This window comes from Lygodium microphyllum, chromosome 5 (assembly GCF_053477565.2).
Source record: "Lygodium microphyllum isolate KBCC chromosome 5, Lygodium_microphyllum_v1.1.10, whole genome shotgun sequence".
In the NCBI taxonomy this organism is placed as follows: Eukaryota; Viridiplantae; Streptophyta; class Polypodiopsida; order Schizaeales; family Lygodiaceae; genus Lygodium; species Lygodium microphyllum.
Genome location: NC_141139.1, coordinates 3,215,323 through 3,237,676, shown reverse-complemented (window position 1 = coordinate 3,237,676; position 22,354 = coordinate 3,215,323).

Genomic DNA, 22,354 nt, shown 5'->3' with positions numbered 1-22,354 from the left:
ATCGGTAGGACAAACTGCCACAAATGAGAAAGCATTATGAATAATGGTCACTTTTCAAATTGCAAAATGCCCACACTAATTACAATCCATTTTGTTCACAAACCTAACATATCTTATGCCAATCATGGGATTTTAGCCTCGACAATTGGTCATCTAACCTGAGAGAATGCATCATACCTGTCGGAGTGCGGATAGACTTGATTACTTGCTTCACAATGCGCTCTTCTTTGGTGGACAAAACCCAAGGAGCGCGAGGAAGCTGCACTCCCCCTTCAGCACTCGACTGCGGCCAAAGCGCCTCCATCTTACCTACCTCCTTCAAATCCATTCGTGACCCTATAGTGTCTCTCTTTCCTATGATGTGGTCCCATACCAAGCTGCCCACATTCTTGAAAATATGCATGGGATCCAACAAGTGGTTGACCTGTAAGTGGGTCCAATATGGCAACTCGTAGAAAATTGAGAACCGTCACATTCCATTTGGATGTGATTTTGGGTTTACCATTTTTAGCTCATACCAGCTTGCAACATTCATACGTGTTGGAGGTCGTCCAAGAAAACCTTCCCTGAGTTCATGATCCTCCAGTAAGAAGTGGTGTGTCCTTGATATACCATCTTCTTCATGGTTCGTGACCTTCGGGAGTCTAACTGTGGCCCACACAATAGACATGCATGATGACTTGAGGTAACCAGACCTGTAAGGCGAGCCACGACCTAGTGAATACTTGATTGAATGAAATAAAATATAGATATTACCAGCGAGAACGGAGGTCTGCTCACCTGAGCACTCTCCCAATCCCGGAAAGTCAAGCATCGTCCACATGAGAATGGCTTGAATGTTGGCTGACCGCCGACCATCACGCATGTTCATATCTTGCACAGTGACCCCCTCCTCCCACAAAATCTTAAGCTCATCGACTAATGGACGAAGATACACATCCATATTTTTTACTTTGTAGCGGCCCGGGACGAGGAAGCTAAGGATGAGATGTCCTTTCTTCATAGAAAGCCATGGAGGGATGTTGTAGTTGACAAGCACTATAGGCCACACACTGTAAGAAGTCGAGCGTAGACCGAATGGGCTCACACCATCCATAGCGAGACTGAGCCGAAGATTCCTTGGCTCTCGCGCAAAGCCTGGGAAGGTAGAGTCAATGTGGCTTCATGCGCGTGAATCCGCTGATATTCGTTGAACTCCATTCGTGGACCTATTTTACACATGCCACGTTGTCAAGCTTGCCATGCCAGACGTGCGAAACATGTGGTTTATGCGGGGGATGAGCAGAAAGTGTCTGAGAAATTTTTGAGGGATGGTTTGCCCTTGCAAGTCCTGTCGATACATGTGAGCACCACACTTTGGACATGTCTCCATAGTCTCGTATTCATCTCGAAATAGTATGCAGTCATTGATACATGCATGGATGTTATTGTAGTCCATGCCAAGCTTCCGTAAAACATGTCGTGCATCATCACGAGACTCAGGCATGGTATTTGCAGGTGGTAATATATGATATTTCAATAACCTGAAAAAAATCATAAAACACCTTGAAAAATCACAAATGTTTGCAATAATACTGTTTTTAAAAAAATCAATGAAGCCTATGTGCAAGATACCTGAATAACTCGGTCACACTCGTATCGCTCCAACCGTATTTTGCTTGCACACTTAAGAGTGCAAGCAATGTCTTCAACCAAGATACTCGGCACCCATCATATAATGGTATGGATGCTTCCTCTCTAAGCGGGTCAGATGTCTCAACATCCATGGGAATCAATGCATCGATCATTGCCTCCATCTCAGGCTCCAAGATTGTAGGTAGGTCGGGAAGATTGTCTGTCTCCTCTGGCATTGACGGTATAGATGGGCCTTGCGAGTGGTGGATTGGCTCCTGCAATCCATCCATCGCACGTCCACGAACTCTTCTAATTGGCCGCAAAGGGTGCACTCCCCCTTGGGTCGAGACATCACCCCCTGGATAGAAAATTTGCCAACAAGACCCAATCTTATTGTGTATGGTTTTCAATTAGCTTGCGAGTACAATGCATAATTAATATTAACTTCAAATTACCGTTTGCTGAAAATCCGCAATCGCCTGATCAATGATCTCAGATTGAAACTCGCCAAATCGTCGTACGTGTTCTATAGACAATTGGCGTTTTTGTCTAATTGCCAACTTGCATTTAGAGCAAGGACATGGGACACACTGATTAAGATATGTCTCGCGATCTTGAACAATAAGATCTTCTTCGTTTTCCATCTTATCTGCATTACAGCAAACGAGACTTAAATGGATAGCTTTATGGAGATGTACGTCAAGTTGCAAGTTGACCATAAATCTTGCATTGTACATAGTAGTTGAGAGATTTATTGATGTTATATCTCGGCCTTGTATCATGCTCAAGGATTTGTTTGCCCCGGTAGATAATTATTCGTTATTGTAAAAAACTGCACTAGAGGGCTTTGAGTATAAGTAATCCATTTATGAGCATCATTGAGGATCTCTTAGTCTAATAATAAATCAGTCTCAACAAAAAGCATATTAGAAATGTGGTTTTTTTGTCCTAGGATCGCGTATTAAAATTAATGTCATCTATGAAATTTATCAACTATAGTAATAAAATTTATTTCAATCAATTATACTCATAGTCATAAGACCTGAGGGAAAATATCCTATACTCAATTTAAGGGATTCTTCTTCTATAACAATACTTTTGGGTTCATTTTGATGAAGTACCGTAATGACCCTTAGCTAGGGTATCATCTTCTTTTAGTCCTTCCGTTGACTAGTTAGCATGATTTCTAATTTGTTATGCCTATAAAGTTAATACAAAAACAATGAATTATGCATATCACAATTAGATCCCCTACTTGGACATTATGAAGGACATGACCAATTTTAAGCCATCTTAAAGAGTCACCAATGTATGTGGCCATGGCAAAGCACATTGCATACCATTATCGATAAGTATATTATCGTGCATCTTAAATCTCCTAATTAGACTTTATAAACGGTATGACTAATTTTTAGCCCCCTTAAGGAGTTGATGTAATGGTACCCATAAAAAAAGTAAAGTGGATACCATTACCATAATCATGGATATGCTATCATTCCAATATATGTTATCTTTCTCTTTCTCTCCCTCTCCCTCCCTCTCTTTCTCTTTCTCTCATATTTCCTCTCCCTCTCACAATATATCTTAACATTCTCCAAAAGCAAAAGGGAGAGGGAGAGAGAGAATACACTCTCCCTCCCTCTCCCTCTCCGTCTCGCTCTCTTTCTCTTTTTCTCCTTCTTTCATTTCCTTCCCCTTCCCCTCCCTCTCCCTCTCTTTCTCTCCCTCTCCCTCTCTCTCTCTTTCTCTCTCATTTCCTCTCCTAAACAAGCAAAAAAGAAAGTGATTCAAACATTAAACAAGCAAGAGGGAGAGGGAGAGTGAGAGAGAGAATGCACTCTCTCTCCCTCTCCCTCACCCTCTCCCTCTCTTTCTCTTTCTCTCCCTCTCTCATTTCCTTCCCCTCCCTCTCCCTCTCCCTCTCTTTCTCTCCCTCTCTTTCTCTCTCATTTCCTAAACAAGCAAAAAATTAAGTGATTTAAACATTAAACAAGCAAAAGGGAGAGGGAGAGGGAGAGAGAGAATACACTCTCCCTCCCTCTCCCTCTCTTTCTCTTTCTCTCCCTCTCTCATTTCCTCCCCCTCCCTCTCCCTCTCTTTCTCTCTTACTCTCTCATTTCCTCTCCTAAACAAGCAAAAAAGAAAGTGATTTAAATATTAAACAAGCAAAAGGGAGAGGGAGAGAGAGAATGCACTCTCCCTCTCCCTCCCTCTTCCTCTCTTTCTCTTTCTCTCCCTCTCTCATTTCCTCCCCCTCCCTCTCCCTCTCCCTCTCCCTCTCTTTCTCTTTCTCTTTCTCTCTCTCCCTCTCCCTCTCCCTCTCTTTCTCTCTCATTTCCTCTCCTAAACAAGCAAAAGAGAAAGTGATTTAAACCTTAAACAAGCAAAAGAAAGAGAGAGGGAGACTCACCGATGAGATATGGCGAGCGTGGGGCGGCTCCTCTTTGCGATGAAGGCTCCTCCTCTCCTTCACGAACAATGGCGGCGGCAGCGGCAGCGGCGGCGGTGGCAAGTCTACTTCCTCTCCTTCTCTTACGACGATCGCTCTCCCTCGCTCTCGCTCTCAAAACTCACAAGCCGCAAACGCGAAATGAAAACTGCACTGGTTTCGGCCGCTTTTTTTCCCTGTGGAGCGTCCCTATTTGCAACGCAAATAGCGACGCTATTAGCGACGCCAATAGCGATGCCAATAGCGACGCCGCTATCCGCCGTTGCTAATCGACGTCGCTACTAGCTCAAATCCTTGTAGTGTTATATCTACACAATAAACCACAATAATATAAGATGTCAGTATATAAATATCCAAAAATATTTGTCTATAATGCATAACATACTCTAATATAAATCGCAATGGATATCTTAGAATTATCTTTCATACCTTATGGTTTTCATATTCTTCAAGAAGACTATCATCATATAAATTTATTGAACTTTTTGGTTTCTCCTCTAATGGAGACTTGAGTTTCTCTTCATACCCCATGTTATCAATACCAAGTCTCTATTGAATTCGTAAGTACTCTTCCTCTATAGGTATCCCCTTCTTTTCATATTCCACGATCTGATTAATATAAGAATGCAAGGCTACAGAATTGTCTTAAAAATTCTCTCTCTCAACATCAAGAGTTGCTAGCAATTCCTCTTCATAACCTACAAAATTCTTATCATTTTGACCCCATGCAATTCCTCTTCATAACCTATAAAATTCTTATCATTTTGACCCCATGCAACAAGGATTGCCAAGCAGTACTATTCTCTAAGATCAAAAAGGTGTTGAATATCATTTAGCAATACATATCTCTTTTTGTTGATGAGATAACTGGGAAATGTTGGTACACATTCAAGAGGACCTGTTTCAATATCTACACTCAACTCTATCTCCTTTTCTTCAACTTTTGTAATGTTCTCACTTTAAACAAAGCAACATCAAATCCTTACACTAACTGGTTCTCAATATCCTCCTGAAACATTTCACCCTTCTCTTCAACTTCTTTGTCTTTGCATGCAATATCCTTCATCTTCTTCTCTTGTATTGTATCTAAAGAACAACTATACATATATTGAAGATATACAAGAAATCCAACATCCTTCTGTACAAGAAGACATTGTTGTCGATTCTAATGAAAAGGGCAATCTTCTTTCCACTTCTTGAATTCTTCATCAATAAGGCTAAACCTTATTTGCAAAGTTGTTCTAGCAACATTGGAAGCTTCCATTACACTGCTATAATGGACAAATCTCTCAATCTCTAGGCCTTCCACATGTCTATCATAAAACTCCTTGAAATCCTTCAGTTTATCTTCAAGATCCTTCAAAAGCTCTTGCAAATCAAAGGGAACATTGAGCATATCTCTGATGTACATAAATCTAGATGAATTTCCAGTTGCCTAAAGAAAATCAAACAACTTTTCATCACAGGTATCCTCCATTCCCCCTAAAGACAACTTCATTTTAGTAATCCTAATTACTCACAAAAGAAAAACCAGAAAAAAAAAATAAGGGGTATGATATAAATCCACAATTGCTCATATCCAGTAGACTAAAGAAAGATTGCTAAATTTTTTTAGAAAATACAAGATAAATGAAAAGAATTAAAACTTTATGCAGTAGAGAAAGTATGAAATTTCAAGTCTCATCGATCAAACTTTGTTTAACATTTACGAATCATGAAATGCAAAATCAATGATTAAGACCACTTCACAGTTCACAAAATCGTGTTTCATACGTCACTTATTAAAAAACTTGACGAATTCACATTTTATACATCCGAAAAATTTGAACAAAACAATTCATCTAGAACATCAAAACAACATCGTTTAACATGTGTACTAGACGAATGTTGATAGAAAAACAAAGTAAAACCATTACATCATTTCTAAGTCCCTGATGTATCTTTCTCCTCTTATACCAACTAACATCTTCAATGCCTCGAAATTTATGATTGCACAAAAAAATATTAAGAAAAGTGTGATACCTAATATTTTTAGGCCTTGCTCCTAAGAATAAATGGTTTCTTGTAAGAATATGCTTGGTTTGGCTTGTGATGCTTACAAGATAAATAGCTAGACAAAGACAAGACAATATACATGAAAGAAATAATAACCAAAATCCGAACCTGAGTGCTCATATATATATGCCAATGGTTACCGCACGTCTGATCAAAAAGTGCATTGCACTAATTTGGAGGAGGTGCTCTTAAACTGAAAATGAAAATGAAAAAAACTTTAAAATCCAAGCCATAAACTAGTATCATGCTGAAAAAGTAAGTGACAAGTGGCACAACTTTCCATGCAAAAATGATCTGCAATCACACGTGTGAAATTAACTACGCATTACAATAGCCACTTGTGTAAACCAACATCCTTATAAATTCGATTTCTGAACCGCAAAAGAGTTTTTTTGAAAACAAAGCTCTCTCTATGCTCAACCAGACTAACATAACACTAATTTCATCACAGTGCAAAATTATTCTTCAGCGCAAGGCTACAAAAGAAGACTTCATCACTTAGCATACACATCGAACCCTCGAGAATGTAAGCTTTTTGCTCAAATATGAGTAAGCTCGGAATCCCTTGACAATTTCTACCAAATCATCGCCAAAAATTCCAAACGTATGAAACGTGATGGATGCTAGGTTTCTCTTATCCATGTGAGGCCTCCTCACATTTCATATAACTAAGGCCTGCACTGTTTCTGTTGTGACATGGGTGTAAGCTTTTTCTTGCCCATTTAATCCATCCTCGCATTTCATACGTCATGCACATGCACATGCAAGTTATAGAACTTTCAATATCCTCTATGATCTTTTAATATCTTCCAAATGTATGTGTATGTTGAAACAACATATATTACAAAGTCAAAATGTTTAGGGTAAATAATATTGCCTATAAAGTAATCTAAAACCTGAGTCGAACTGTAAAAATTCAAATATAAATTCCTTGAAATATAAATTTTGCTACATGATAGTGAGATGGAAAATATTGCTAGAAGGTACTAGTAGGTGAAGCTACTAAGTAATTGGATACCACATATTGTTCTTTGAATGATATAGCAAGAATGTGCACATATGAAATGCGATGGGTGTTAGGTTTCTCTTATCCGTGAAACGCCTCTTCGCGTTCCATACGGCTAAGGCCTACCATTATTCTGTTGCGATGTATGAAATGTGAGTGGTGTTATGTTCACTTCTCCGAGTGAGCCCTCCTCGCGTTTCATACGACTTGAGCCTACATTGTTTCCCTTGTGTTGTATGAAATGCAACATGGTGTTAAGTTTCCTTGTCTAAAATGCCTCTTCGTGTTTCATACGTCTTATGCATTGTTTTATTGAAATTGGATTTAGACTATGTGATTAGTGTTTGTTTGCTACTTAATGATTGTAGATAAATTGATATTTCCAAGGAGATCTTTCCTAATTTCTTTGTATTATTTATTTTTTTAAATGTTTTAGATGGCTAGAACTAAGGCTACTGAAAGGAAGCACAAAGTTTATCCTAGAGATCTTGCTTCAAAGATCCATCAGTCCTCCAAGCCTTCCAAACTTACAAGGAAATCAAAGCCAAGAAGAAGGTTCTCACACCATGTGAGGTGCCTTAAGGAGATTAGAAGTGCAATGAAGGCTCTGAATAATGCAATGGTACAGAGTTGGAAAAAGTTTGATTTAAATGCTAGAGAAAAGGCCTCCCATGCCTTCTGACTTACTTGCAACAATGCAATATAGACAAGTTGCGGTAAGGTCTTGATTAATATGGTTGGAACATACAAAGAAAATTTATTTTGAAAACTACTATAAACAAGTTTCTTAGTTTTACTTTATATTGTTGATTGCAGTGTCCTTATCTAGGATGATAGTTACTCTTGTGGCTAGAGAGTAATTGTAAATGCTAGAAGATTAGTTTAGTTTATTTATCTCAGTGATGATAAACTTATAAAGGTAATGTGAAATATACTAAACTTTAAGATAAATTTTTATTGCAAAATAGTCCATTGTAAAAAATAACAATGAACTAAAATTATTTTCTTTCAAATATATGATAGTTTACAAGGGATTGCTATACAAGTAAGCATATTTGGTATATAAGAGCAAAGCTCATGAAGTATATAATGGCCAATTGTATACAACCGACAAGAATAGACAGTAGTGGGGGCTTGGACATTGAAGGAGAGGAGGTGCATGTAACTACAGCAGGTGAAGCTATGCGTTCAACACCCAAGGAAACCAAAGTATCAAAGATAGGCAAAAGGACTCCTAGAAAAGATGTCCCTTCTCCTAAGAAAAGTTCTCAAAAAAAGTAGCTTTGCCTCAAATTGTAAGCCCTTGTGTATAAGTCATGGAGATAGTTGACAAAAATTTATACATGTATTTTATATTGATAGTAAAGATATCTTTTCTTCAATATCCTTACATTTTATATTATTCTCTCTCCTTGTTAATATCTATAAAAAAATTATGTTACAAATGTTTATTAATCACGAAGTGATATCAAATACACACCTAAGTGGATACAATATGAAATAAACTTACTCGTTTATTATTAAGTTGAAACACAAATAAGTATGGTAGTTCAATATCGTCATTCCGTAAATCCATCCTCACTTGATGTAGCATACATGATGATCTAAACTTTAGGATTGCAATATTGTATAACATGATCATATGTTAGTCTCTTCACTGAAAGCATATCCTTTGATTTTCTTATCTCAACATTAGAAAAAAAGTCAACAAATATATTAATAGGCATGGACAAAGTAACTTTGCTTAGCCTACTTGAGATACTAGGTTTTCATGCTCTCTGTATCTCACAAAATATTTTACATCTATAGCCCTCACTAGTAGTTGGACTTGGCAAAGGCCACTCAAAGCTTGAAAAATCTGGCAAAGGAATGGGGGATATTGATCCTCATTGGCTATGCTGCATGGGGATAATATAAGAATGTCATAAAAGAATATTCCATTTTTTGCAAGCTCTAACTTCTTTCTACCTTTGTACATCTCTTCTCCAATCAAGACATGCATCACATCAATCACATCAACAATAGACTCGACCAATTGCCATTCCTCAATATTACATCTACAAGACAAATGAACAAATGTTATAATGGAAAACCTTAAACCAAGTTCAAGAAAAGAAAGACTTTAAGAATCAAATCCTTACAATTTTGTTTATGCATTGGAAGATTTGAACTTTCAGGTTCCAAATATAGCTCTCTATGCATGAACACATGTTGCACCAAAACCACTTTTATGCTATTCTTATTTACTCCAAGCTTGAAATATCGGATTCTACCCTTCCAAGCAAAGATGAACAAGCTCTCATATCTTGGTCTTTTCCCATGGTTTGTATGTTCCATTGGTGATCCAACTGCCTTTGCTAATGATTGTAGGAATCCATCTTCCATCTTTTTGGAATGAGTTAAACACTAATATGGATCTGATTTGGGAGCTTGGATGCCTTGTTGAAGGTCAAATTTATGTATCCATAGCAGAGACAGAGGCAGAGACAGAGACAGAGAAAGAGAAAACTAGGCTACCACAAAGGAGGGAAAAACACAAGAGGGACAAAAGAAAGGAGTGAAAAAATATGTGCCAAGATTTTTACTAATTTGAATTTAGAGTAAACCTATCATTATCATTAATTCAGACATATCATTAAATAAAAGTGGCCAGGATTGTATATCATTAATGGAAAGAATGTCATAATCACGAATATAAGAGGTTAAAAATAGATATTGATAATACAAGTTCATAATATTATTACATATGTATCTTTTTGTAAAATAATTTTTTGCCTTTTTTAAAATAGAATTTCTATTACAGAGGCTTTGCTCCTATTGGTCTAGAGCACTCTCTTTCTATCTCCTAAAAGGCATTTTCGAGACCTCAAAACTCCCCTAATGTTTACAAAGAAGAAGCTAACTTGGGCATGTTCTGATAACTAGGGCAATGTCCTATTTGCATGTTCATTGGTGATAGATGGGCACTACTGTGAATGAGTGCACAAAAATGTCTAACAGTTGCTTATGGAGGACAAGCCCCCTATTCTCATATATTCACACTTGGCCCAAGCCATCAAGTTCTATAATATGGATCCATACCCAGTCAAGAAAACCTATATAGGCTACATGAAGAGAGAGAAGAAAATATTTATAATAGCATGCCTTTTAATATGTAAATTTCCTCTATGTATGAAATGTCAAAACCCCTTGCTCTCACAATTTCATGGCTATATTAGTTTTAATGTTCTAATTTTGGACATAGTTGCATTCATACTCATATGATTGGAATTCCAAACATATGAAAAATGCCTAGAATAAAGACATTGATACTTGCTCTTTTAGAGGGCAAGAGAAAGAATACTTTGCTTTTAGGATTTTAGGAAATCACTTGTAGTTGTTGATTTATATATTTGAGTCTATGGTCTAGAAAAGTTGAATGTTTGATACGTTAAAGATTATGAATCTTTTGTTGTGAAACATGAATAGTTTAGCTTATTTTGTTTTGGGAGATTGTGTTAGATTATCTAATAAATATGATCAAATTAAGTATTTTACTCTAATTGTCAATTAGATTGCACTATCTTGTATATATTAGTAGATTCATTTACATAATCCTTAACATTTTGAATAAGAACTTAAGGCAACATCTGCATCATACTCCAATTGTGCTTTCATACCCATTTGTATATACCATATGGAAACATATGAAAAAACTATGAATGTGGTTAGTTAGCACCGTTACATATATGTGGAAAGGAAAAACATGAAACTTTTGAAATTGGCACCAAGTCACTTTATATTAGCATACAAGCTTGTAAGCATACACAGCTAGCATAACACAAAAGTAATTTTAGGACATTTCCTAACAATCTATAAGTAGGCTTTTTGACATAATCTGGGTCTTCTTTGACCTCCAAACCAATCTGCATAGGTCATTTCCACTAGTACATTTCTAGACAACTCCATCTATCTAACCTACATCTCATCTTTTTGCTACCCCCAAGGATCGGAGTGCACAATCTCTACCAGATTAGTGGACTAGAGCCACTTGTAAATGAAACTACCTAATTCCTCCATTAAGAATAATTTACACTTTCTTCCCTCCTACATGTCAACAAGTACACCCATGCCTCAAATAACCAAGAAGGTCCCTTTGGGATTGCCATGTACTCTTGCAAGTGTATCATCAACAATTAGAGTGTTGACTCTACTATAGTTAGGGAAAGTGATCCAACTATTTGAAGAAATCGGCTTCCCCCCAAGATAGGGGATGCTCACCACCTTGTAGAGCTCCTACCCAGAAATTCCTTTGAAAAACGTATTGCCAATTAGCATGCAATGATCCAAGACATTCAAAGCATTATCTAACTTTGAGTAACTCCAAAGAAACAAGTTTGCACACTAGCTTGCATGGTAGAGAAACCACTCATCATCACGCCGCACATAATACCTTTCCCACTCGCTTTGGTTTATGTCACATCCTCAAAATTATAAATGCACAATTCACTCTTGATGTCATAGGAATAACAATGCACATTATTTCAGTCTAAGATTAGATCCAATCTTCCCTTTGTCTCACCCTCAATAAACCTCAGCAATCTCTGAATCTTAAGTGATTGCTTGTCAATGTTCTACAACACTCATGCAAGGCATTGGCACCTTTTGTTTCCCTCAATCAATACGAATGGTTACAAATTAATTAATAATGAAATGGCTCAAGAAATTTACAAATGGTAGAGGGGAGATCAAGTATGCAAAAAACACAACAATGTAATACAAGCTTACACAATAAATAAAAGTTTGCATAGCTCATTATTCTCCAACAACAAACAAAGGGACTTACATCAAGGGAAATTTTTAAAAACATAGAAGCATTGAAGCTTCTTATAAGCATGTGATTTGGGCATTTGAGAGGGTGTCATCAATGGAGCTAGGCCTTCCTATGCTCATTAACAGTGATACCCTCTCACTAATGAAACCTTTGGCTGGAACCCTTACATCTCATACGATGACAAGGGCGATCCAATCCTGATGGACAAACAACTAGTACCGATGATGATGTTAGGTAGAGATAGGGTGAAGAATTCGCAAGGTCGACCCAAGATTCAATCTCGTGTTGGACTTGCGGTCACCTGGGCCATATCTCATCATGTTGTCTAGAGAGAGAACAAGCAAATAGGGAAAAAGTCGACATCAGATGTGTCGAGTGCAGTATCTACAACTTGAGGTGCCAAGCTGCATCATCTCAATATTAGCAGATGATGTTTCATAAAATTCCTACAAGAAAAAACCATAATGCAATTATTATTATTAGTATTTCTTATAAAGAAAATATCATAAAACAACTAATTGCAATGTGAACTTCTAAAAGCACTTTACACATCTTGGAAAAAGTTCATTTCAATCACTTAAAGCACTTTAAAAAATGCTTTAAGATTCAAAGCAGATGTGAGTAGAAAAAGCACTTTAAAATTTTTGAAATTCACTTTTGGAACACTATAAAAATTTGGAAAAACACTTTTTTAAGATTTAAAGGAAGTTGAAGTGGAAAAAACACTTCAAAATGTTTGAAGATGTTTTTTTCCCTTAATAACATTTCAAAAAGCACTTTAATATGTTAGGCAAGTTGAAGTGTAAAAATCGCTTAAATTTTTTTGAAAGTGCTTTTTTATCAATGAATGAATTTTAGAAAGCACTTTAAGAGTCAAAGCATATCTAAGTAATATTTTAGACATGAAAAAGTACTTTTAAGATGGGCACAAAACTGTTTTCTATATAAGAAGTGCTTTTGCCACATTAAAGTGGTTCTCACAATTGAGAAAGAGCCTCAACGTGCAAAAACTACTTTAGCTTATAGTTTGCAAATTTTGAAAGATTTTTCTTCACCCTAAAATTTTTACATCCATTCAATATTCATTCTTATATTACAAAAATCACTTTTAATCTATACAAAAGCACTATTGGGAGCTCGAAGTTACAATATCACAAAATTAGAAAAGAACCATTTAATAAAGTACTTTTAATCTATATAAAAGCACATTTGGGTCCTCAAAGTTACAAAATCACAAAATCAAAATAGAACTATTAACAAAGTACTTTTAATCTGTACAAAAGCATTGTTGGATCCTCGAAGTTACAAAATCACTACTTTGCAACTATTAACGAAATTAGAAAGAGTTACTAACAAAATTTGCAACTATTAACAAAATTAGAAAATACATATAAGGATTGGGTCGCAAGTGCTCTAACAGAGGTAGTGGGGACAGATTAAACCAATTACAATTTGATTGCATAGAAACGGATCAGGAGGAGTGGGGCAGATTGATCCCCCTACAACTCTCGCACATAGAAATGGATCGAGGGGAGTGGGGTTTCGAAAAACCCCATAAGTACTACAGAAACTCAAGAAAAAATGGAGGGTTAGCATAACTTTAGTAGGCCTAATGAATGAAACAATGTCTCGACTATCAACAAAGATGAAGGAAGCAATAGAATTCACGATTGAGATGTACAAACATTTATTATGCAAGTAGACATGTCATACTCACTAGCCCAACAATGGCGTGTGATCAGATAAAACTCTACCCTTGCATTTCATTGTCTTAGCCTACTACCCCTCAGGTGACCCAGCCCTAATTCTTTGTATCCAAAAGTGATTTTCAAAAAAAGCAACAACTATTAATTGGTAATGGGCAGCCATGCTATTATCTACAAATAAAGTTGATGGGTTAAGCACACAAAAGGCAAGCCCTGACTCACAAGCCTTAAAGTTTCCTTGCAATCTAATGATTTTTAGACCAGAATAACATTCAATTTAGCGAGCTCTAACCTAAGCTTTGAAATTTATACATGAAATGTTTTGCCACAACAAATGCTCCCTCCTAATGCAATATGTCATCTCCAGCTTGTTCAAATTGCATTTTTCTAGAGACTAGAAGGTCTTCCTTCTCCCACAGTTGAGTATTTGCCCCCATCCTATAAAGTAGCCAAACCTTGTAACATGTGTAGAGACGTAAAATTCCAACATGTGCTACCTTTGAATGTGAGCGCATTAGCCTACCCTTTTTCTCTCTCCTCCTACCTGTAATGGCCCAAACTTGGATGTAAAACTACTAGTTACACTAGGTTGTCCTGCTCTAGTTGGCAATCTTTTGGTCAAACCCCCCATCAAAAGCACAACATGCTTCAAGTCATTACTTCCAAATTGTTCCCAAGCAATCATGTGCCCCTTCTAGACTCTCCCTAGTTGAAGGCACTCTCTCCTCATAAATGAATTTCACAAACTTCATGGGTATCTCCCCATTGCTAGGGATGCCTTGGAAAACTTTCTGGTACAGCAACCTACATTCAACAACATACTTTGGCCTTGAATATTTCCAGCCAATCATTGTGTTCTATGTGAGGTATGTCCCAAGGGAGCTTGGCCTCCAAGCCTAATCCATATTCAACATGCACCTCCTCTATAGAGAGGCAAAACTTGGAAAGATGTGGGTACTCAAAATTGTGCTTCTAGGGGGTAGTAGAATCTGTAGAATTTTTGGACAAGCTCCTCATAGTGAGTGGGGTGGGGTGGGGTCGCAAAGAGAGAGAGAGAGAGAGAGAGAGAGAGAGAGAGAGAGAGAGAGAGAGAGAGAGAGAGAGAGAGAGAGAGAGGTCTATTGAATTCAAAAGAGATAACTTTATATAGAGATGGTAGAGGGTTGTGCAAACAAAAGCAAGAGTTGCAGGAATGAATGGAGAGAGACAAACATAGCTCCACATATGGAAGCCCTAGAAAAAGAAACAATGGGAAAGATATCCACATGCAATGGAAAGTAGGAGAATAGACTAGGGGAATTGTATGTGAAGGAAAGTAGTAGAAGAGACTAGGAAAGATATATGCATGCAAAGGAAAGTAGGAGAAGAGACTATGAGAATCGTGTGCAAGGAGAGGAGGAACCATTGACAAACTGCAATTTTACTTGTCATGGCTACCACCACCACTTCTTTTGGACAAGATTCAAGTCCAAAGTGGAAATTCATGGAAAAAAATCATATTTCCCTCATTTTCTCTAGTTCACCTTGTTTTGGACCATGCATAGTGCATATGTATCTAAGTGCATGTACGAGAGAGAGAGAGAGAGAGAGAGAGAGAGAGAGAGAGAGAGAGAGAGAGAGAGAGAGAGAGAGAGAGTGTGTGTGTGTGTGTGTGTGTGTGTGTGTGTGAATCCCCTAACTCGAATTGCATACTAAGAATTATGGAACAAAAGAGTTGATTACTTGAGGAGAGGTATTCCATATATATTTATGTAGTGGTTGGGTGTGCATGTATGCAAGCAAGTAAATGAATGTGTATAAATATATGTATTATGGTAATCTTATACATGATGTAGTGTATGAGCTACACCACTAAGATTGGTCTTGAGAGTGAGATAGAGATAGAGAGACAACTAAGATTGGTCTTGAGAGAGAGAGAGATAGAGAGAGAGAGAGAGAGAGAGAGAGAGTGTGTGTGTGTGTGTGTGTGTGTGTGCATGTGTGTGGGTCCATCTCATATGTGACAACACCTCATAAGGTCAAGCAATAAAAAGTATTTTTTGTGTGTGCACATGCTTGCACATGTGTGTGTGTGCATGTGCACGCACATGTGCACACGCACATGTATGTATGTATGTATGTATGTATGTATGTATGTATGTATGTATGTATGTATGTATGTGAAATCATGATAGTTGATTGGGCAATATCTACAAATGAGGAAAGTAGTATGTATGCTTCCAACACATGAATGATGATTGTAGTTGTCGGATTTTTATTCCAGAATAAAGCAAAGCTTCTTGGATTGTTATTCCAAAATAAAGTAAAGCTAGTGTAGAATATAGAGATAGATTGTATCAAGAGCAAAGGTAGCAATCACTTAGGGTTCGTAGAAATGCCAAAGTTTAGATAACAATTGCACTCATATAGGAGATGATTGCAAGGGGGTGAAATGGAGACTCTAACTAGTGTTGGAAACAATGGTGAGATGGCAAAGCAAAAGAACAAGCAACAATGGACAAAGCAATGGAGGAGCAAAACAAAGCTTACATCTCTATTATTTAAGAGAATGAAAGAGAAGAAGATACAAAAGTAATTACACAATCTTAAAATGGAGTAAAATAATGTGTATATAGCTTGAGGGAAAAAACATTTAAGAAAGGAAAAATCATAAGTTGTCATAAGTGTGTCCGCACATCACTAAAATGGCATAGGCTACATGTTTTCAAGAATCATTGTGGCTTAATTTAGGTACTAGTAGAGCCATCATATTTCTCTAAAGAAACCCTTGCACTATTGGAGGGAAGCTACGGAGCTCTACCCCGAGACCTATGGACCACTTATTGATCAAGTGTTTTAAGCCGAGCGGCCATGGCTACCTCTCACATAGCTGACATGCAATGCCTACCTTACGGGTGTAGTGAGCTTACCTTAATGCTCGATCGAGTTCCCTCCTCTCTCTCGCACTCCGGTAGCTCCACGATCCTTGTGGCAAGCTCAAGCAACCTCAAGCCCCCTCCGTCAAGCTCCATCCTCCATAGCCGTGCAAGAGAAGAGAAGAGAAGAGAAGAAGAGAAGATGAAGAGAGAAGATGGGGAGCTTCTTCTCCACGATCCCTTACTCTCACACACTCACTCTCTCACTCCCTCATACTCCCTCAATCCCTCACTCAAGCACAAGCAAGAAGGCAAGAAACAAGAGAAGAAGAAGAAGAAGCTTTGGCCACACACAAGAATGAGCTTCTCATTCACTTTTCAACTTTATATAAAAAACCCTAAATCCCTTTTGGACGGTTGTCCCCTTATCCCCTTTTTGCATGGCCAGCCGTGGCCTAGGCCCTTTTTCCCATTGTCCTTCTATCTTCCTATCTTCCTTTCCACCGCCCATCTACATTTACAAATTGCATGGGTGAGAGCCCGGCGCTCCTTAAATTAAATCATGATGCGCTTGCGCTCTTTTACAAAATTATTGACTTGCGCTTTTCCTTGTGCGCCTTTGTCTTCTGTTTCATTTTTCCTTAGCCTTTTTCTTTTGCTTTAGCTTTTCCAGATTTTCCACCTTATTCGTCTGATGGTTAACATTACCCCCCTCCTAGACGAGTGCCAGTCCCATGGCACTCACCGTCGTAGGTAGCAGGCTTTGGCCTACACTAAAGACGTGGGTGGAAGGGACATCGATGGTTGCCGTGGAGAAGTGTTGGTGTGGTGGTGTGGAGGAAGATCATTGGGGACATGTTGGTGGCCTAGGTGGTTGGTGGTAGGGTTGTTGGAGTTGGTGGTAGGGATGTTCTTTGTTGGGGATTGCACTGATGGCCAGTACAAATGTTGGTTTGTTGGGGATTCTACACATGACGATTCTTGGCGGTCTTGCAGGATGATAAAGGATAATAATTCAAAATTGGGTGTCGATGAAGAGCGAACGACACTTTCGTTGGAGTCTTCAATACCTGCAATTGAAAACCTCTCATAGCTGGTCTCGTTCTAGGGGTAGTGCTAGTCTTCTCTATCTTGCACAAGACATAGTTCACTTAGTTTGGGAGATAGATCGAACTCGAAGCAAGCTGAGAGTATTGTCCTGTACTTGAGGACCCAAACTGTGTATATATTTCAGTGCAGATATTATGTGAGTACTCGTGCATACTTAGATATTACGTAGTTAGAAGACCACAGGCTGGTTTCTCGTAACAATGTGTGGACAAAGCAAAGTTGTCCATGTTGAGAAGAAGTACACATGAAGGTGTATGAGACATCCTTTGCATTGTGACTGCACGACGTAGCATAGTTGAACACAGGGACACCGCACTTTCGGTAGTTGGGAGCTATTGGACTTGCTTGATGAGGATGGTGTCCTTTTCATGGCCATTCGTGTGGTGCTTACCACAATTGATTGCAATGGTATTAAGGCAAAGTGCAAGAGGGAATCGTGCGAATGGGTTAGGGCGACAGGTCTATCCATAGGCGAGACAAGCTCCCTAGGTATGTCCTACCCTTGATGTGCCCTGAACAATTGTGGGTGATGCTAAAGGGCTAGGGGACTAGGGATGGAGCCAGCCGACCAAGGTCACTGGATGTGCCTAATTTGAGGAGCCCTAGGTGTTGTGTTGTGATCGTGGGTGCTTTGTATTTTATTTTTTCTTTTCTCTCTTTTTTTTTCCTTTCCGTTTTCTTTTTCTTGTGATTTTTTCTTTCTTTCTTTCTTTCTTTCCTTTTTCTCTTTTTTTTTTGGACTTACCTGAGTACAACCATTGCTATATGTTGAAGCTATCAGCCTTTCAATGGGTTGGGAAATGTCAAGCTTCGAAGGCTTAGGAAATGGATATTACAGTGATGATTGTGCCATAGCCTCATTGTTAGAGAAGAAGTCATTGAGATGGGGAGATACACTTGAGATATTGCAACCCTCTTTGGAACGTGCTATGTTGGTACAATTGGGGTAATAGCTATCGTGAGTGCTCGGCGCAGAGTGTAACCCAGAAAGAGAAAGTGGTTAAGATCATGCTTTGGGCCATGCGATATGGGCACTCACACGGGTGATTTTTTCTTTCGGCGGCATGGCTTTGTCGTGGCTCTTTGTGGGATCGGTGGTCTTGCAGTGACTTGGGCATTGAACACTTTCGCACAAAGACCTGTGTCATCCTGCATCCTCTTGTCACTTCATGAGAGTACGTACACGGCATATGCTGCAACTAGAATAAACCAATGCAATGCAAGGAGACATCACTTATCTAAATTCCATGGTTTTGGCTTAGATACTTATCACCTACGCTTGATTAGCTTTTTCTTTTGCTAAAAACATGAAATATATTAAACACAAATATGAAAAGTTTGTACAATCGGGGAACATGTTAGCACTTAACCATTTCAAGACAAAAAGTCATGGTCAGGTAGCATTTGATAAGCCGTTTATACAACATACGGCTACTCTATTTGTACAAGGCAGGGTGAGTCTGGGTGGTCGAGCGAGTGAGGCTGTGCTAGTGAGGGGCTCCTGTCAGGCTAGGCGGGGAAAATGTCGACTGGGACCTAAATGGTGTAGTCCCTAGCCGCAACTGTTTCCAGAATGCTTTTAAACAATGTGTCAAATTCGTGCCTGTCTCAAGTTTCCCTCTCCTCTTTTGAGAACATGGTTCCCGAGCGTCTGGTGGGAGCCTGCACGACCGATGTTGCCACGCCCCATGTGCTCCCTTGAGCTTCTATTTCCCTAGCCTTGGGATTTTTTGGCCTACGTCTAGGGCGGTGTTTCTTGGGGCCTCATTTCTTTGTATAAGTTTTAAGGGTAGGTACATAGCGTTCCGACGGAGGAGCTTGTGCTACATGCTCCCTTCGACGGCAAATAGCGTCCTTGCAAGCCAGCTGCACTGGGTGCTCCATGTCGGCTACCATAGGGGGACCTACAATATGCAAACCAAGGATTGGGCCTTGAGGCAAGATAAAATTGTTCGCATGGAAGGGATTATACAGTGGGTTATCAAGTGCACATGATGAGAAGGGAAGAGGTGAGGCATGCAGTGTTTGTTGTAGGGGGATGGCCCCCATGATGATGTTCATTTTGCCTCCAGCCATTAGCAGATCTTGGCTCATGCTAAGCTGCATGGACTCGTTGTCATGGAGTGGGGCAAGGCTCATCCTCGAAAGGATAGACCGAAAAGGGGGAAAGGTGTATAGAAAGGAATGGTACCCTATCTACACCATCAAAGATGTTGGTGAGGGCTTCCTATGGTGGTAATGAGGGTTGCATGCCCTCCACCTGGAGGCAGGAATGGTCACACAACTTCTAAATGTGTGGTGAGAGGAGGACCTGAGGAGCTTAGCCTATTGAACCCAACTCTTCTCCTTGCGCTTGACTATCATTGCTTGTGTGTGTTGATATTGTCTATACAGGGTCACAAAAGTCATTGTTTATTTATATACATATCTACAAATCCATGTCACGTCACGAGGATAAAAGCCAATTGTAGAACTTCGGATTGTACTGGAGTGTGGCACACGCATCTAGTACTCGTGCAGCTTACTTAATACCGATAGATATTTTGCAACATCGAGTAGCATGGAACCTTGTCCGAGTCTACTGGCAACATGTAACTCCTCCTCAATGAGAACCTTATCCGACAGAGAGTTCTCTTGGCTAGTTTCAGCTAAGTCCGTACCTCGAATGGCAGTCAGCACTCGAAAGGAAGTTGGTGCCACATAGGTTGGGTCTCTTTGAGACCGCCATTTGGCCAATCGCTCCTCTGAGACTATCATGATCTGGGCTCCTAGTTTGGCCATTGCAACACAATTTTCACACCAACGTTGTTCAAATTGACTTCGACCCTCTGATTATTGCTTTAGTTTCTCTATCTCTAAGATATTTGGTTGGAAGAGCACATCATTGAATGTTACAGTTAAGCGTAGTTCATCGGCTTCCTCTCAGAGATGAGTCGCATGCATTCATGCAAGAGCCTATTATAGTGCTCATCAAGATGTTCTTGCTCTTCCCAGGATAAGGGAAATGGCAAGTATTCTTCAAGCTGCTCTTTAGGGAATGCGCCTATGTCTGCCAGGACATAGACATGTGCGAACACGTTGAGCTTAGCATCCAACTCGGTTAAGCATTCTACAACACTTCTATGTTCAATGAGGGCTTGCTCGGTTGCTATCTCATCCAAGTTTCTAGGAGTTTGCCTAGGCTTTAGCATAGCTGGGGGCTTAGGCCTAGACGAGCAAGATTGGTCAACGCTAGGATTTCTTATGCTCTTGGGGTTTCCATGTTTCTCCTGAGGCTTCGTTATTGCGTCATGGCTATCCTTGGATGTGACTGGTATAAATTTATCACCCTGTTGTGATAGTGTTATATCCACTCTTGATTGGTCAATGTGAGAGCGGAGTTTTGAGCCCGGGATGTGCCTAAAATTTGCCAAAAAATCTAGAATTTAGGGGAAAAATATTCGACATTGAACGCGGCGGCTGCAACTAGGACGACTTTAAGCACCAAGTGAAAGACGGTTTTAAAAGGCGCCCGAGTGACACATGCGGATTTTTTATCATTTTTTTGACTGACATGTGGGATGCCAAGAGTTGCCAGTCAGTGCGGGATGCCGAGATAGACGCACAGGATTTTTCAAAGGATGAAACGAAGTCCGGACGCGGAAGAGGCCAAAAATTGGCCAAGATTTGAAAGGGTCGACAAAATTTAAGACAAAGGGGGGGTGCCCTTTGGGACCTTGACCCCCCCTCCCTCATTTTTCATGAGATATGGCGCCATCTTCACATGGTGATTAGGGCACCGATTTTTTCGACATCCCCCCCCCCCCCCCAAATCGAATTGCGGGGCTGCAAAGAACCTATCTAACAGATGATACCTGGCAACTTCTCCCTCTTTCTTGATTCTATCACCGGTCCTCGCACAAGATATGGCTGTCTGGATGAAGAGATCAGAATCTAGTTTTTCTCTCTCCTTCCTCTCTCTCTTCTCTATGGACTATTCATGTGCACTCTCTTGAAGGAGGAATCGGGGAGGGAGATTGAAGAAAATGGTGATGGAGATGGATGGAGATGCTGAAGATTGATGTGCAGCATTGGATTGAGAGAAATGGAGGCTCCGTCTGCCGGTTATTTAGTCATTTAAGGCGTCTCGGGTTTCGTAAAAACACGGTATTACCATTTTTATGAAGAAAAATGAAGGGTTTTTGTTATTTTATGATGGTAATGATGTTTTTATTGGATGAAAATTTGTTTGAGTGCTGGTTGCACTATGATTAATTGTTGTTTATCAAAAAAACTTGATTTTGCAATGATTTACAGGTGCTATTTAATTCCGTAAACCCAAAATGCGGTTTTTAAGCGGTAAAATGGTAGTTTTTCCGTTTCGGGTGGGTGAAAGGTGTTCCCATGGGGGGAAAATGGAAGATAAATTAAATGTTAGCATGTTGAAGTGATTGGAACAAGAAAAATAAAAAAATAACATATTTTATTGTTAAATAAATCAAGAAAATGAAAAAAATAAGGGAAAAAATAGCAAAACATCTCACAAAAATAGAGAAAAATATAATGACTGTTTGTGGATGTATGGTAGTGGCAAAGCATGAGGTTTGGCCTCAGTTTGACCTATCTCCTTGTCAAAGTTTGTGATTTATCGCTTTTTACACATCAAAACATGACAAAATGAACCTCTACACCTATGCAACGAAGGCAATACCTAAACGTAGGGGGTTGGGATGTTTGAATGGTGTGATTTGCATACTGATTATTACT